The following is a 16,604-nucleotide window of genomic DNA, read 5'->3' as shown; positions in this document are numbered from 1 at the left end:
GGTTTCCCCGGCTGTTCCAGTCCTTGCTCTTTCGGCCTCTCACTTTTATTCATTTTTTTGTTGCTTTCCTCTCGAGTTTCTTCCTTTCTTATTCCTGCTGCCGAGCATGTGATTTTTGTCTCTCTGTAGTCCCACTCTTTGTCATTCTTTTCTTCACCAAATTTTCACCTCCGAAGTCCTTTTTTGATGAAATCCTGCAGACCCCACATGTGGATATCCCATCCTTGTCGCCACTTTGTTGTGTTTTTTCCTTTTGGAAATAACATTACTCAGGAGGAGAGGTAAACACGTCTTTATTCATTTTAAGATGGTGTCAACGTAACTTTATGTATCTGATGTCACGTGCACAACTCACGCATGCGCGTTCCCATAACACTTTCAGACAGTGCAGGATTCGAACCCTGGTCCCAATCACTGATACTGTAAAGGAGTTGCACTAACCACTATGCCAACTGTGCTGGCCTGATGATGGGCAACAGGAAAGTAAAAGATTCTCAGGATGCGGAGAATTCCCTGTTACTCATTGAGTCATTCCTGTGAGTTATTTACACACACCTGGCCAGAAAGCTGGCTCTCATTCAAGCTTCCCATCTGAGTCACAGGCTCAGCACTGCAGAAAATGAAGTGTGAAGCTTGAAGCTTGTACTGATATCCCATCATCGCAGAAATAGAATACTATCAACTAATTCAATCTGAAATATGCCAGCAATAAAGCCAAATAATTTAGTGTTATTAATTGTTCCGAAGCCAATCTCAATGTTGCACTAAAGGATGTTGCAATAAAGGGCAAAGACATGATTTTATCATAAAACTACTCGAGATGGCAGAGGCCGACAGCATCGAGTCCACGCTGCTGAAGATCCAGCTGCGCTGGGTGGGTCACGTCTCCAGAATGGAGGACCATCGCCTTCCCAAGATCATGCTATATGGCGAGCTCTCCACTGGCCACCGTGACAGAGGTGCACCAAAGAAGAGGTACAAGGACTGCCTAAAGAAATCTCTTGGTGCCTGCCACATTGACTACCGCCAGTGGGCTGATATCACCTCAAACCGTGCATCTTGGCGCCTCACAGTTCGGCGGGCAGCAACCTCCTTTGAAGAAGACCGCAGAGCCCACCTCACTGACAAAAGACGGAAAAACCCAACACCCAACCCCAACCAACCAATTTTCCCCTGCAACCGCTGCAACCGTGTCTGCCTGTCCCGCATCGGACTTGTCAGCCACAAACGAGCCTGCAGCTGATGTGGACATTTACCCCCTCCATAAATCTTCGTCCGCGAAGCCAAGCCAAAGAAGACATTATGATTCCAAAGTGCCTGATGGGACTTCCTCAAACAAAATTAGACAGTGGGCCATATTTTTACTTATTAATTCTTCAGGATTTTAATAATATTCTGGCCCTACATTCAGCCCTGGACCACCTGGACAACAAGGAGACCGAGCCCTTCATCGACCACTGCTCTGCTGTTAACACTATATTATAAAGCAAGCTATTTCACTGGTCTCTGCACCCTCCCTTCGATTTAATTCATGGCTTTCTATCCCACATTCCGTAATCAGTAGGGCTCAATGACACCACTTCCTCATGATCATCCTCTACACTGGGACACCTCAAGACTATGCACTCAGTTGCAAGAAGACTCTCTGTATATTCACAACAGTGTGGATAAACACCATTCCATTTCCATCTATAAATTCACGGGTGACACCAGTCTCAGGGCAGGATCACTAACAGCAGTATAGAAGTGACATGAGGAACTTGTGGCTTGGTGCCAGACAACATCCTCTCCCTCAATAACTAAGGAGCTTCAAGAGAAGGAGCAGAGCTCACTCCCAGGTCTGCAACAATGGGACTGAGGAGGAGATGTTTCTCGGAGTAAGCATCTCCAGTGACTTGTCCTGATCAGTCCACATCAATACAGTGGCCAAGAAAGTGCAACAGCACCACAACTCGTACAGGTGCACTATTGAGACCAACCCACCAAGATGTATCACTACGTGGTATGAGACCTGGTCCACCCAAGATCACAAAAAACTGCAGAGGCTTGTGAACATGGTTCAGGTCATCATAGATTACACCACTCCCTTCCAGTGTCTCCATCTATAACTCCCGCTGCCTTGGAAAAACAGCCAACATATTAAAAAGACTCACCCCACCCCACCCTCCACCACACTTTTTTACACCTATTGTCACTTTATTGTTCGAATAAGAATATCAGTATCTAGACATACATACAGAACTTTCAGCCCATGAGCCAAATTGACATACATGCCCAGTACATTTTGAAGAAAGGGAGGAAACCGGAGCCCCTGGGGAAAACCAATGCAGATAAGCGGAGAACGTACCAACTCCTTACAGACAACGCGGGATTCAAATCCCGGTCCCGATTGGTGGCACTGTATCTGATACGCTAACCGTGCCACCCTAATTTATTGCCCACCCCCAAATGTCCTTGGGAAGCTGATAGTGAGTTGCTTTCTTTAACTCCTGTCGTCCCTCTGGTGATGTTGGATTGGAGTGTTCAAGATCTAGTCAGAGTGATGATGGAGGATTAGATTTCCAGATCAGAGCAGTGTGCAAGTTGGAGGGGAACCTGTAAGAGGTGGTGTTCCTATACACCTGATTCCCCTGCCTTTTTTGACCAGGGATGTCATAGGTTTAATGAGGTGGAGTAACCAAAGCAAATAGCTATCATGTATTTAGTTGATGGTGCACAGAACAGCTGCAGTGTGCTGTTGGTGGGTGGAATGAATGCTTAGGGTAATGAATGTGGTTCCAATCAAGTGGGCTCCTTTGTCTTGGATAGAGTCCAGCTTCTTGTGTGTTGGATTGCACTCCTCTAGGCAAGTGAGAGTATGTAATGAGGTTCATTGCATCGGAGCAGTCAGATGATGCACAGATGGCCACTAGGGCCATATCGTGAGAGAATTAAAAATGTTTTGAGTTAGCAAATTTTATTCTGTTGAATATCACATTTCCCAAGCCATTGCACAACATTGCAGAAGGAAGGCATTAGAACCCAAGGGATTTTATATCTATCATCATCTGGTACAGTTTATGTCCATGTCACCACAGTGGACGCCAAGAGGTTACTCCCAGTTCTTATCTCAGATTTGTGTGAGATATGTAGTTAAATGTGAAATCAAAAATCCCTTTTCCTGATCACAGTGTAGAATATCCTCAAGTATATATCTCATGGGTGCATTTAACTTAAGTCCAAGGCACATGTGCTAACCACAGAATATTTTTTATTCAGTTCCATTTGGGCCTTAAGATAAACCCCACAGCTGTTAGATGTACAGATCAGTAGCATTGGGAATATCACTATTTACTGACAAAGACATTTTTGCCAATGGAAATATCATCTGGAAATGTGATAACCATTCCTGTATTTATTTTATCAGAACTACTTTAATTGCATCAGGACCAAGAAGCATGGACTGTTTTGGGAATGCTTCAGAATGAAACTACAAAGCAAATACAGAACTGGATGAGACATAGGGGAGGCAAGTAGAAAGTGGGCCCACAAATCAGTCTTGAGTTAGAAATGTGGCTGCATTATAAATATTTCAATCAAGTGTTTAGTGTATGGCACAATCAAATTTGAAAACAAAGGTGTTACATTTGATGAAATGACTTTGACTGGAGGTGAACTTCTGCTGCTGGTGTTGAACAGACTCATAGAATGAAATCAAACCAAGAAACCCATTCAGGCTACTTAACCTCTGCCAGCCCAATCCAAAAGCTTTTTAGTCAATTCAATTTGTCCTCCTATCTTATGTGTTAACCATAGTGCAGTTGTTCAGTGGTAGACTTCCTTACCCTTGCTTAATGATTTAATCTATAACAAAGGATGTAAACACCAAATACATGGTAGAGAATAAGTCTGAACAAAGACCTTTAACTATGACACATCATGGATGGACAGTACCAGCAACACAGGTTTGAATCTAGCGCTGTCTGTAAAGAATTTGTACGTACTCCCCGTGACCACCGTGGGTTTTCTCTGGATGCTCTGGTTTCCTCCTATAGGGTTGGTAGGTTGATCAGCCAAGGAGAGCTGTAGTGGCCCATTTGCAAACTATATGTTTCTATGAGATTATGAAACCTATGAAGTTCTTACAGGACCCAATGGATTGGATTCAGGGAGAACCGGATTGAGGAGTCAGGAACCAGGGATAACAGTGATAAAATAAGGGGTGGGTTTTTCTGGACTGGGATGCAGTGAAGGCTCTTCAGACTATTTGCTAGGATGGATTGATAAAGCCTGCATTTGTTATAGATGATATTAGGAGGGGATCTCATTAAAACATTATCACAGAGCTAGATAGACTGGATGAGGGAGGACACTCACTCATGGAGTATCTAGAATAAAGGGTCACAGTCTCAGTATATGCCAGTTAGGACAGAAATGAAAATAAATTTCTACAGTTAGTGTAACCCTTTACAGAGCCCAATGATTAGGACATGGGTTTGAATCCGCGTTGGCTGTAAGGAATTTGTTTGTTCTCCCCGTGTCTGCTTGGGTTTCCCCGGGGGCTCCAGTTCCCTCCTACAATTTGAAATGTACTAGGGCCATCGGTTAACTCCATTAGAAGGAAGATAGCATTGGGAAATAGAATCAGTCTTGGCACTGAATGGCAGAGTCAGCTCAAAGGAATGAGTAGCCTACGTCTTTGTTTTAATGTATCTGTGACCTTGATGAATGACCAAGCAGGTTCAAAGTTAAAGTATGAAAGTCTGCAGACACTGTGGCAAAATAAAGATACATAACCAACGTTTTGGGCTTGAGAAGGCTCAAATTGCCAAATGGCCTTCTCCTGCTCTTCATTCTTCTGTTCTCATGTTATTAATGCTCAGTGTAGTATAATAGTCTCTGCACATTCCCAGATGTGAAGTATCGCACAATTTATTGGCACTGACAGTCTGTGCAGGATCAGAGGTGAGGCTGCTTTGATTTATTAAATTCCTTTTCTTAAAGTTGCTATGGAATCTGCTTCCACCACTCACAGCCGGTACCTTGCACATCACACTACCTGACTGCATCAGAGAGGTTCTCTGATTAAATCCGCATCTTTCGCCTTTAATCTGTCTTCTCCTCCCTGACCCTTCAACTAGTGGGCCAGTTCTCCCTGATGTGCTCCAAAACGATCTGTGATTGTTATTGCTTCAAAGGAGAAAAATTCCAACTTCCATGCTCTCTCCATGTAACCCAGTCCCACTTCCCAAATGCTATTCTAGTGAATTTACTGTGACCTCTCCAAGACCTTAACATCCTTCCTAAATAGTGGAGTGTCGAACAGGAAATACGTAAGATGGAGCTAATGAGTGATTTGTTAAGATTAACATAACATCCTTTCTCTTTCTTCTATATTTCTATTTCTAAAGATGAAGTCTCAAATGTTATTTTCACAGTTTTGTCAACTAATCCTGCTGGTGGAAAATGTTTGCACATAACCCCTATTCTCTGTATTCTGGTGCTCTTTTTAAAATTGTACTGTCTTGCTAATGCAGCCTCTCAAAATTCTCCTAATGAACTTTATCATTTCAAGTTTTTTCTTCATTGAGGTTAACCGGCCTTGTGTCTGCAATTTCTAATTTAAAAAAATTAAATGTAAATTTTTAAATTTAGACATATTGCACGGTAACATGCCCTTTCGGCCTGAGTCCATGCCGCCCAATTACACCCAAGTGGCCTACCACACCTGGTACATTTTGAAAGAGGGATGGAAACCGAAACACCCGGAGGAAATCCATGCAGACACGGGGAGAACTTACAAACTCTTTACAGACAGTGGTGATTTGAATCCCGTTCACTGGCGTTCTAACAGCATTGAGCAAACCACTACACTAATCATGCCACCATTCTACTTTAACCATGCCAGTCTTCTGTGCTAACTGTGCTACCCTTCTACGCTAATGCTCCCACCTTTTCACATGGCCTTTCCTTCTAAACTCTTTAACTCCCTCCTTTTTAAACCATGACCAAAGTATGCAACTCCAGTGCAATGATCAACAACAAACTGAGCAAAAATGCTCAGGATAAGATACCATATATTTTAGCATATAAGTTGAGTTATGAAACCCAAAAAAATCTCTCAAGAAATGGGGGTTGATTGGAGGGGGGAAAGGGAGGGGGAAAAGGGGAGAAAATGACACTGTATATTCAAGAGGGAAATGTTTGTGTGTATTTTGGTCGGTATGGTTCATGGTGTGAAAAATAAAAATATTTTAAAAAAATTTTAAAAATTAAAAATGGGGGTGTATTTATACACTGAATGTACTTTTGAGACCTTAAATTCATCTCAAAATCCAATCCACGCTGATCCGACCCTTGGGAAAAAAAACCCAAATGCGATCGATTTTTATTGAGATTTTTAATGAAAATAACAACACAATTGGCTCCCTTCAAAATCGCTATCATCGTCTGAAAACAACAATAAATTTAGAACCCTTCAAAATAACTATCTTCGTCTGAAGCAAAGATGATAGCAAGCATATCCATACTCTCTCACTGTTTAAACAGTAATCATATGGGTCCCAGCCTGTATCTGATGAGGCGGTTTCAGCTTCGTCATGAGTATTCCACAATAAATTATCTTCTGTGCCATCAATTGCACAAGATATACTGCACTTTGTAACAATATTGGCTCTGTTCACTTATTCATCCTTTTCTCCACAAACATTGCCTTTTTGGTATTTTTCTTAAAGTCACTTCCACCAATCTCTTACCAACTTCTCATGCACATCAAATTATCCCACAGCAGCTCAGTTGTTGGCTTTCTTGGCCATTTCTTTCACTTTCAACTTAAAGCTTGCTTCATATTTTTATTGGGTTGATGGACCCTCAATGATAACAATCACCTCCAGCCAATGTCCAGCAGATCAATCTGCGCTATCTATAGGAGTTGACACATAATCTGGTCAATGGCCCATTTCAGGCATCACGAGCTTTGTCAGACATCTTATAGGCTGGATAACAGGGCACCTCAGGAAGCCAGAAAATGGGGTGGGCTTAAATGCCAGATATACCATAAAACCCTTAAATGAGGCTGAAAAAGGGGGGTATTCTTATACGCTGGTCGGCTTATACACCAAAATATACAATAATACTTGTTACAAAACTAAATCCGGTGAAGTAGCAGGTGGCAAAGCTTCTCTCTGGGAGGAACTCAATGTCTTCTACATCAGAATTGATGACATTAACAGTAAAGAACCAACACTCCACACCCCATGCCCCCTCATGATCCCACCCTGTCTGTATATGAGGATAATGTGCGTGCTGCATTCTGGAGAGTGAATCCGATGAAAGCATCTGGCACAGCTGGAGTACCAGCCAAGTACTAAAGATCTGTGTTGATCAACTTACCAAGGTATTCACAAATATCTTCAATATCTCACTCCAGCAGGGTGTGGTACCCACTTGTTTCAAAGAGGTGTCAATCATACCGGTGCCCAAGAAGCGTGCAATAACCTGCCTTAATGACTATCGACCAGTAGCACTTCCATCAACAGTGATGAAGTGTTTAGAAAGGCTGGTGATGAAGCAGATCAGCTCCTGTCTAAGTAGTGACATGGATCCATTCCAGTTCGTCTACAGTGGATGCCAACTCATGTCGTACATAAAGCCCTGGAACATCTGGGCAGCAAAGATGTACACATTAGGATGCTCTTTATTGACTACAGTCTGGCATTTAACACCATAAGCCCCTCAAAACTGAACTGAAAACTCCAAGACCTGGGTGTTAACACCCCACTGTGTAATTGGATCATGGTTTTCCTCATTTCCAAACCACAATCAGTGAATATTGGTAAGAACTTCTCCTCTACTATCTTCATCAGTACCGGAGCACCACAGGGCTGTGTTCTTAGCCACCTGCTCTATTAACTTTACACCTACAATGGGGTACTCGATATGACAATAACAGCATCTACAAATTTGCTGACGATATCATGGTGGAGAGGGTGAGTACATTTATGTTCTTGGGAGTCACTACCTTGGAGGATCTTTCCTGGACCCAACACAACAATGGCATTGTGAAGAAAGCATGTTAGTGTCTCTACTTCCTCTGGAGTTTGTGGAGGTTTGGTACGACACCAGAAACTCTGGCAAACTTCTACAGATGTGTGGTAGAAAGTGTGCTGACTAGCTGCATCATGGTCTGGCATGGGAACACTAATACCCCTGAGTGTAACAACATCCAAAAGGTAGCCCAAGACATCACAGGCAAAACCCTCTCCACTATTGAGTACATCTACAGGGAACACTGCCATCGGAGGGCAGCAGCTATTATCAAAGACCCTCACCACCCAGTACATGCTCTGTTCTCACTGCTGCCATCAGGAAAGAGGTATAGGTGCCACAAGAGTCTCACCACCAGGTTCAGAAATACCTGCTACCCCTCCACTCTTCAGACTCCTCAACAATAAATTGAATCAGAGAGCCATTTAAAGTCTCTTACTTGTGCACTTTATTGTTTTTCTTTGCTCTCCCTATATTGCACAGTCAGTTTGTTTAGATTTGTTATCACTTGACATTTCTTTTGACTGTTTACATGTTCATGCTGTGTACAGTTTATTTTTTGCACTACCAATTAGTGCACCCACAGGAAAAAGGAATCTGACTTGTATGTGAATGTCATGTATGTACTCTTGACAATAAATCTGAAATCTGAAAAGATTAAAGTTATTTTTTTAATTTAAAAGATTGACTTTTTTTCTATTTCTACTGGAATTCAGATTAACCTCAATGAAGAAAAAACTTGACAAAGTTCAGTCGGAGAATGATGAAGGGCTGCATTAGCAAGTCAGTACATGATGTTGCCTGAGTGCTTCTGGCAGTTTTTGTTTTCATTTCACATCTCTTAAATAATTTGTTATTTAACAAGTCTCTCATTATCTAATGCACCTCTATTAAGTCTCCTCTCATCCTCTGTCACTCCATCTTTCATCTCCAACCTATCTTGCTTAGTTACTTGTTAAACACAGAAGAGGATCTTCTATCTTATCAGATTCATGAAAGCTCCCAGAGGAGCAATTCCATTAGTCGCAACCCCCATTTTATTTCCCTGTAACTTATTTTCTGAATATGCTGTTCAATTCTCTGATTCTTTTGCCAGTTCCTATAACTGGGGAAATGTATTGTGACCATTTAATCTCCCTACTAATCTGAGTGCTTCTAGTAGTTTTTGTTTTTATTTCACATCTCTTAAATAATTTGTTATTTACAGCTCGTCTGAGCTGTAAAATGGACACTGGCCATTGTTTTCTGTTTCGTGCCCCTCAGCCAATTTTGTACTCGTCCTGCCCCTTTTCTTTCAGTCCTACTGGTTTTGATTGCATTTGCAAGCATAGACAGATATCATTATGGATGATACGCTCACTGATTTACTCTTGTCTCAAGGCTTCTGTACATTGAATGGGACATGTCCCAGTGCTGCTCAGCATATCATTTGGAAGAAGTACTGTGGTCTCTGCTTTGTTTCTTCAGGAAAATAAAGCCCCGACATATTTTGTGGTAAAATAATTATTTCAGCTTTATCATTAAAGTTCCTCTGCAGCTGGGCCCCTTCCATGGATCATTGGGAATGTCCACCATACAATGCAATGTACAGAATTTTTCTTTTTGTAACTGTTTCATACTTCCCTTCAAACAGTATCAAGTTCCATCTCTCCAAGCTGGTTCATCTTCAAATCCTTTCCCACAGCCTTTTGCATCTGCAGATATGCACAGGAAGTTAATTCGACCAATTTTGGAGGAGGACATGGAACAGATGCATGTTAGATCCAAACAGACATAAATGTGCATCCTTAATGTGTTTAAGGTTAATTGCAGTTGAGGTTGAGTTCAAGGGTTGCATTCGCTTATGTGAATCTGTAACACCACATCTCCCCAACTGCTGAAATCTACAACCTGACAATTGGAATTTTGGTTGCACCTGGAAATGTCCATCAATTTTCCACAATAATATAGAAATACAGTAAGCATATATCGACTACATAAACACATTTTCCTGGCCTCTATACCAGAATAATACTGGCTTGCTCACCTAACAGCTTTTCAAGGATCTTTCAGATCTTTGCTCAACCAGGTGGAGCCCATACCATGAGTTACGTTTGCAGAGGGCTTCGCAATCTGGACCAAGTCTGCAAGCCATTGATTATTTGCATACTAAAGCTGATCTCATAGTTTGGAATAATGTCTCTGAGAATAAGTTCTAGGGAGACTCAAGAGGGGAAGAAAATAAGTGGCACAGTAATGCAGCAGCTGGTGTTCTTCCTCACAGCTCAAGTGACCCAGATTTGACACCTGATCCTCACTACTATCTGTGTGGAGTTTGCATATTCTCCCTATCATTGGATACATTTCCTCTAGGAGCTCCCAATTCCCAAAGATTAGTAGGGAGATTAAATGGTCACAATATATTTCCCCAGTTATAGGAACTGGCAAAAGAATCAAAGAGAATTGAACAGCACATTCAGAAAATAAGTTACAGAGAAATAAAATGGGGGTTGGGACTAATGGGATTGCTCCTCTGGGAGCTTTCATAGATCTGATAAGATAGAAGATCCTCTTCTGTGTTTAACTAAGCAAGATAGGTTGGAGATGAAATGTGCTAGATGCTTGGACAGTGGTGAAATATTCCACATCTGTTACTTGTCCACCAGTGGCACTGAGAATCTGCTGACCCCATCTCCGTCTCAGAGAAGAGCTGAAGCCAATCTGGATCTTATCCAGTCTGGAGCCAAAAGCCAGAGTGGATCAGGGCTACTCGAATAAATAATTATTAATAAATAACTCCCTTCCCATATTTTCTTTAACCTTTTCTAACATTAGATTCAGAAATAATGCATCCAAAACTACTCTGGTGAACACATCTGATTTTTATTTCAGTGGTGTAGTGACAGGCAGTCTTTTAGAACACTGGAGTGCACCCTATTTGAGTTGAGAAAACAGCAGGCACTGCTCCTGTGATCCTGTGATCTATGCCAGGCACCTCCTGGCCACCAGAAAACAGTGACCTGGTGAGTCAAGCGCCGAGTACCCGAGGGTCCTCTGGAACCTGTGTGGAGCATGTGACTGTAAGGCCATGTTGGCCTCCCAGGATGCAAGGACCTTATCGGGGACGCTTACATGGCCAACATCCGTTGTGGGTACAGCAATGACTACTGGAACAAAAGGTACTTGATCTACAAAGGGCAGTTGAACTTACAGAGACTCTGGAAGACCCCTTCCAGGACTCAAATAATTACTCGGCTGCTTGGTTGCCACAGGCGCCACTATTCTGTGACAGGGCATCAGTCCTGCCCCGTGAGTGACTGGTCCCCTTCACTATCCCACTACTCTAGGGATCTGACATTGGCCGTCATTGTGGATGATCTCCCCAATTGCTACTTCTGTGGTACCCAAGGAAACACTGTCCTCCCAAGGATGCAGTGTGCTCCAGGTGCCGGAAAAAGGGGCATTACGCCAAAGTTTGCCGGTCCAAACCATCTGCGAAATCTAGCAGCGCCGCATGTGGACAGTCACCACTTCAGGCTGCACGATCGATGCCATTTTCTCTGCACACCAGCAATGCCATGTGCGAGTCAGGGGGGCCACCATTTTGGACTGCAAGCCAAACACCATCTTCCCAGGCATACAACATCACAAGGGATCGAGGGACCAAAGGCAGCCATCTCATGAGTACCTACCAGACTCGTACAATGAGTCCACCCTGACCTCCATCATCCTGAACCAGGAGGCACCTCACGAACTCACTAAGTCCATAATGGTTGTTCAGGTAAATGAACACGTTATCAATTGTTTATTCAATAGCGGGAATACAGAAAGTTTTATCCATCCCGATACTGCTAAACAATTGTCCCTTAAAGTGTGGCCTGCCAAACACAGGATATCACTTGCATCCAAATCATACATGGTAGCCATCCACGAGTATTGCATAGTGACCCTGAAGGTTGGAGGTGTAGTCATGCCACAGCACTGTACCCCCTTGCTACAGGGGCTGGATTTCCAGTGCCAACTTCAGAAAGTGACTTTGTGATTCGATAGGCCCTGCCCCCTCACAGTCTGAAACAAAGAGTTCATAGACGACTCCCTGCAGGTGACATGTGGCCTCTTGACCCTCAGGTCGATTTCCCCCCCCCACCACTGCTGTTTGCCAATCTCACCTCAGATTGCAAGCCAGTGGCCACCAGGACTAGACGTACAGTGTGGCTGTCAAGACACCCATTAAGTCAGAGGTTCAGCACTTATTGGGCAAGGGCACCATCGAGACCAGCAATAGCCCTTGGAGGCCCCAGGTGGTCATGGTAAAGAATGAGGAAAAGAATAGGATGGACATAGACTATAGCAAGAACATCAACCGGTACACACAACTTGATGTTTATCGCCTTCCCTGCATGTCCGATATGGTCAACCAGATTGCACAATATCAGGTATTCTCCATGAATGACCAGGTCCAGATCCATCCAGAGGACCACCAGTATACTGCACCTGAGGTGATGGCCACCTCTACCACTTCCTCCGGGTCCCTTTTGGCATCACAGCAAGAGATTAACCATATGGTGGACCACTATGATCTGTGGGCCACTTCCTATACCTAGATAATGTAACTATTTGTGGCCAAGACCTGCAGGACCATGATGCAAACCTCCATAAGTTCCTCTGAGCAGCAAAATGCATGAACTGTGGCAATGCACATCTCTTGGAGTGAACTGGCCCCACTTGTATCACCGTGCTGGCAGGACAGCTGCAGGAAAATGGCACCATCAGGGCTTACTGATTGCCTTGTGGCTTAGGCCACAACTCGCGCTCCAGGCAACGTAGTGATATCATTGCTGTGCGGGGCAGAACTCCCATTGGCCTTAAAGGGGCACACATGAAATTCAAATAAACAGTTCAAATGAAACCTCCACCATGTCCAGTGGTGTGTTTCTGTGTGTGTAGTAGTCTCTACAGAACCTTACAAATAACAAAGGTAAATATGTGTTCCAGACAGCACAGCTAGCCGTACTTGGCTTCGTGGTCATGAACAGTGACATTGGCCCCGATCCAGACCGCACGTGTCTGCTGAGGGAGCTACCCTCCCACATACCCTCGAAGCACTGAAGAGATACCTCAGATTCTTCTTATACTACACTCAATGGGTCCCCAATTATGCGGACAAGATTCACCCATTGGTCATAGCCACCACATTTCCCCTGCCAGCAGAGGCCCAAGTTGCATTCAACCGTATCAAAGATGACATCACCAAGGCAACCATGCAAGCCATAACCGAGTCCATTCCGTTCCAAGTAAAGAGTGATGGACCTGATTTTGCCCTGGCTGCTACACTCAATCAAGTGGGCAGATCCATCGCCTTTTTATCATGCACCCTCCAAGGACCTGAAATTCACCACTCCTCCATCGAGAAGGAAGCCAAGGCCATGACTTATCCAGTACGCCACTGGAGGCACTACTTTGCCGGGAAACGCCTCACTCTCCTCACAAATCAGTGAGCAGTCACATTCATGTTTAATATTAAGAAAAGGGGCAAAGTTAAGAAAGATAAGATCCTCAGGTGGGGAATCAAAACTGTCCACTTACAACTATGACATTCTCCACCAGCCCAGCAAACTTAACCAGCCCCCAGACACTCTATCCCGTGGAGCCTGTGCTGGTGTTCAAATGGACAGACTGCAGACTCTCCACAGTAAACTCCTGAGCAACTAAGTTTTTCCATTTTATCAAACCTCAGAACCTACCATAATGTCTAAAAACTGCCAGGTCTGCGCCGAATGCAAACCACAATTCTACTGACTGCAGAAGGTGCACCTGATCAAGGCTACCCTCCCCTTCGAGCACCTCATCATTAATTTCAAGGGACCCCACACTTCATCCAACCAGAATGTCTACTTCCTTACAATTAATCTATGAATACTCCTGTTTCCCCTTCACCATCCCATGCCCAGACATGACCACGGCAACATTTGTCAAGGCCCTCCGTAATATCTTCGCGCTCTTTGGGTGCCCTGGCTTCATCCACAGAAACTGGGGGACATCATTCATGAATGATGAGTTGTGGAAGTACCTGCTGATCAAGGGCATCACCACAAGCAGGATCACCAGCTACAACCCTAGGGGAAATGGTCAAGTGGAAAGGGAGAATGCCATAGGTTTGGAAGACCATCCTCCTGGCAATGAGGTCACGGGGTCTCACCATCTCCCAATGGCAAGAAGTCCTCCCAGCTGCATTCCACTTTTATGTACATCGAACAAGAACACACCGCATGGACGGATGTTTGCTTTCCATAGGAAGTCTGCATCAAGAACTACACTGCCCACCTGGCAGACCTCCCCAGGACCAGTCCTGCTCCAGAAGAACGTCAGGCAATCTAAGACTGACCCGCTGGTCAAAATGGTCTGCCTCCTCCATGCCTACCCCCAGAATGCCTACATTGCCTTCCCAGACATGTGTGAAGACACGGTCTTGATCCAGGACCTGGTACCAGTGGACGCCTCCCTGACCACCACTGACATTCAACAGACACTTACCTCCACTTCAATATTAGGGGTCCCTGAACCTATAGCTGACCACGCCCTACCACTGGCCACTGTTGTCACCAATGATGTTCCAGAACCACACTCCCTTACTACCCCACCTGTCCCCATGCCTCGACAAACTGTTAACAGGCCAACCCACAAGCTGCTCAGAATGCTATGGCAGTGCCCCAACCATTGCCATGTCACTCACTGCGACAGTGGATACCCCCTGATAGACTTAACCTGTAAAATGTATATATGTATAGTTGTTTCACCCTCTTTTTTTCTCACCCCACAGAACTCCTCTTAAAAAGGAGGTGAGAATGTGGTAAACCACTGTTATGCCATGATTGGCTGCTGCCAGCTGGACATGCCTCCTGAAACTGATCCTATCATTACATCTACCTTTCTTAAAACAAAAGTAGCTTACTATTAACTAACATGTTTTCTTTGTATAACTCTGAAGTTTTAACTTTAACATCAAGAACTTACATTTTCAATATTATCAACATTGTTAACATTTTTTAAACTTGTTTAGTGTGTTCACATTTACATACACTAAAATTTGAAGAGCGAATAAGATAGCACTTCTTCATTCTATAACAGGAGTCTTTAAATTTGCTCAATGAGTCTCTTAGGAGGATTCACGATCTCCTGATTGATTGACCTTGAATCTGAGTTGTTGCCTCAGATGAAGCCTTCTCAGATGTGCATTCAGGTTGTTCAACGGTATCTGTCTTTCCATCTACTGTGGCTGGTTCCATTTGAAGATTGTGATGATTTCTTCGCAGAACAGCACCTTTGTCTGTCTGAATGGTGTAAGATTTTGGTTGGACTTCACTAAAAAAAATTCTCTTCTGAGTCCATATGTTTGTTTTGTCTTTTAGACTTACTTGGTCACCAGTGTAGAGTTCCGGTCAATTTTCTGAATGACTCATTACGTTTAGGTATGCAGTATGCCTCAAAATGTTCCATTATTTTTTCCAGTTTCATTTTATCTCCTTCAGCAGAAAATGTGAAATTATTATACAGCTCGAGGGCTTCATCACCCACAACATGTAAGAAAACTGATGCTTTCACTTTATTATTTTTCTCATCAGCTCCAACTGCCACTAAATACAATCCAAAATGCTATTTAAATCTGTTCCAATTTTCAGCCACATTACTTGTCAGCTGAAGTTTCACTGGTGGATGTAATCCCTCCATTTTTCTCTTTGTTATTTTCTCTTCACTAATCAGTTTCTGACTTTAGATTTTACCTTTTAAAGTATTTCCTTTTTATTTCTTTCATCTCACTTCTGACACCATGTTTCATCTTGTATTCATATGTGTGAGTTTGTAGACAACACATGGATGAAGGAAAAGGTTCCTTACTTTAAAGTTGTTGTAAACAACACCATGAGGCTGCAAGCCTCCATTACAGATCCTGCATACTGTATGACAGCTCCCTGCTGGCAGCCAAGTCTAATCAAATAGTAAGGTATTGCTAGTTGCATTGCAACCATGATCACTATCATTACACCCATAGCCCCTTGCATGCTCTCCCTTTCACTTTGCTTCGATCAGTCAATGAGGTAGATGCTTGTTTCAGTGTTTAGTTAATAAATGCCTGATAGTTTCACAACTCCAGTCTTTTGTGATTATTGAAGGTACATCAGTGACTATTTCAATGCAAGGATTATGAGGAATAAAGGAGATGAACTTAGAGCATGTATCAGTACATGAAATTATGATGTTGTGACTGTTACAGAGACTTGGGTGACACAAGGACAAGATTGGCTCTTGCAGGTATTGGGGTTTACATGCTTTAAAAGGAATAGGTTGGGAGACGTAAAAGAGTAGGGGAGTAGTATTACTGGTCAGGGATAGAATCACAGCTGCAGAAAGGTAGGATACTGTGGAAGGGGTGTCTACTGAGTCAGTGCAGGTGGAAGGAAGCAATCACTGTATTGGGAGCTGTCTAAAGGCCCCCAAATAGGCTACGGGGCACTGAGGAACAGATTAGTAGGCATATTTTGAAATGGAGCAGAAATAACAGGGTTATTTTTATGGGAGACTTCAATTTCCCAAATATTGAT

This window comes from Narcine bancroftii, chromosome 1, assembly GCF_036971445.1.
Source record: "Narcine bancroftii isolate sNarBan1 chromosome 1, sNarBan1.hap1, whole genome shotgun sequence".
Lineage (NCBI taxonomy): Eukaryota > Metazoa > Chordata > Chondrichthyes > Torpediniformes > Narcinidae > Narcine > Narcine bancroftii.
The sequence above is the reverse complement of the archived record's forward strand: the minus strand, read 5'-3'. Positions refer to the sequence as shown.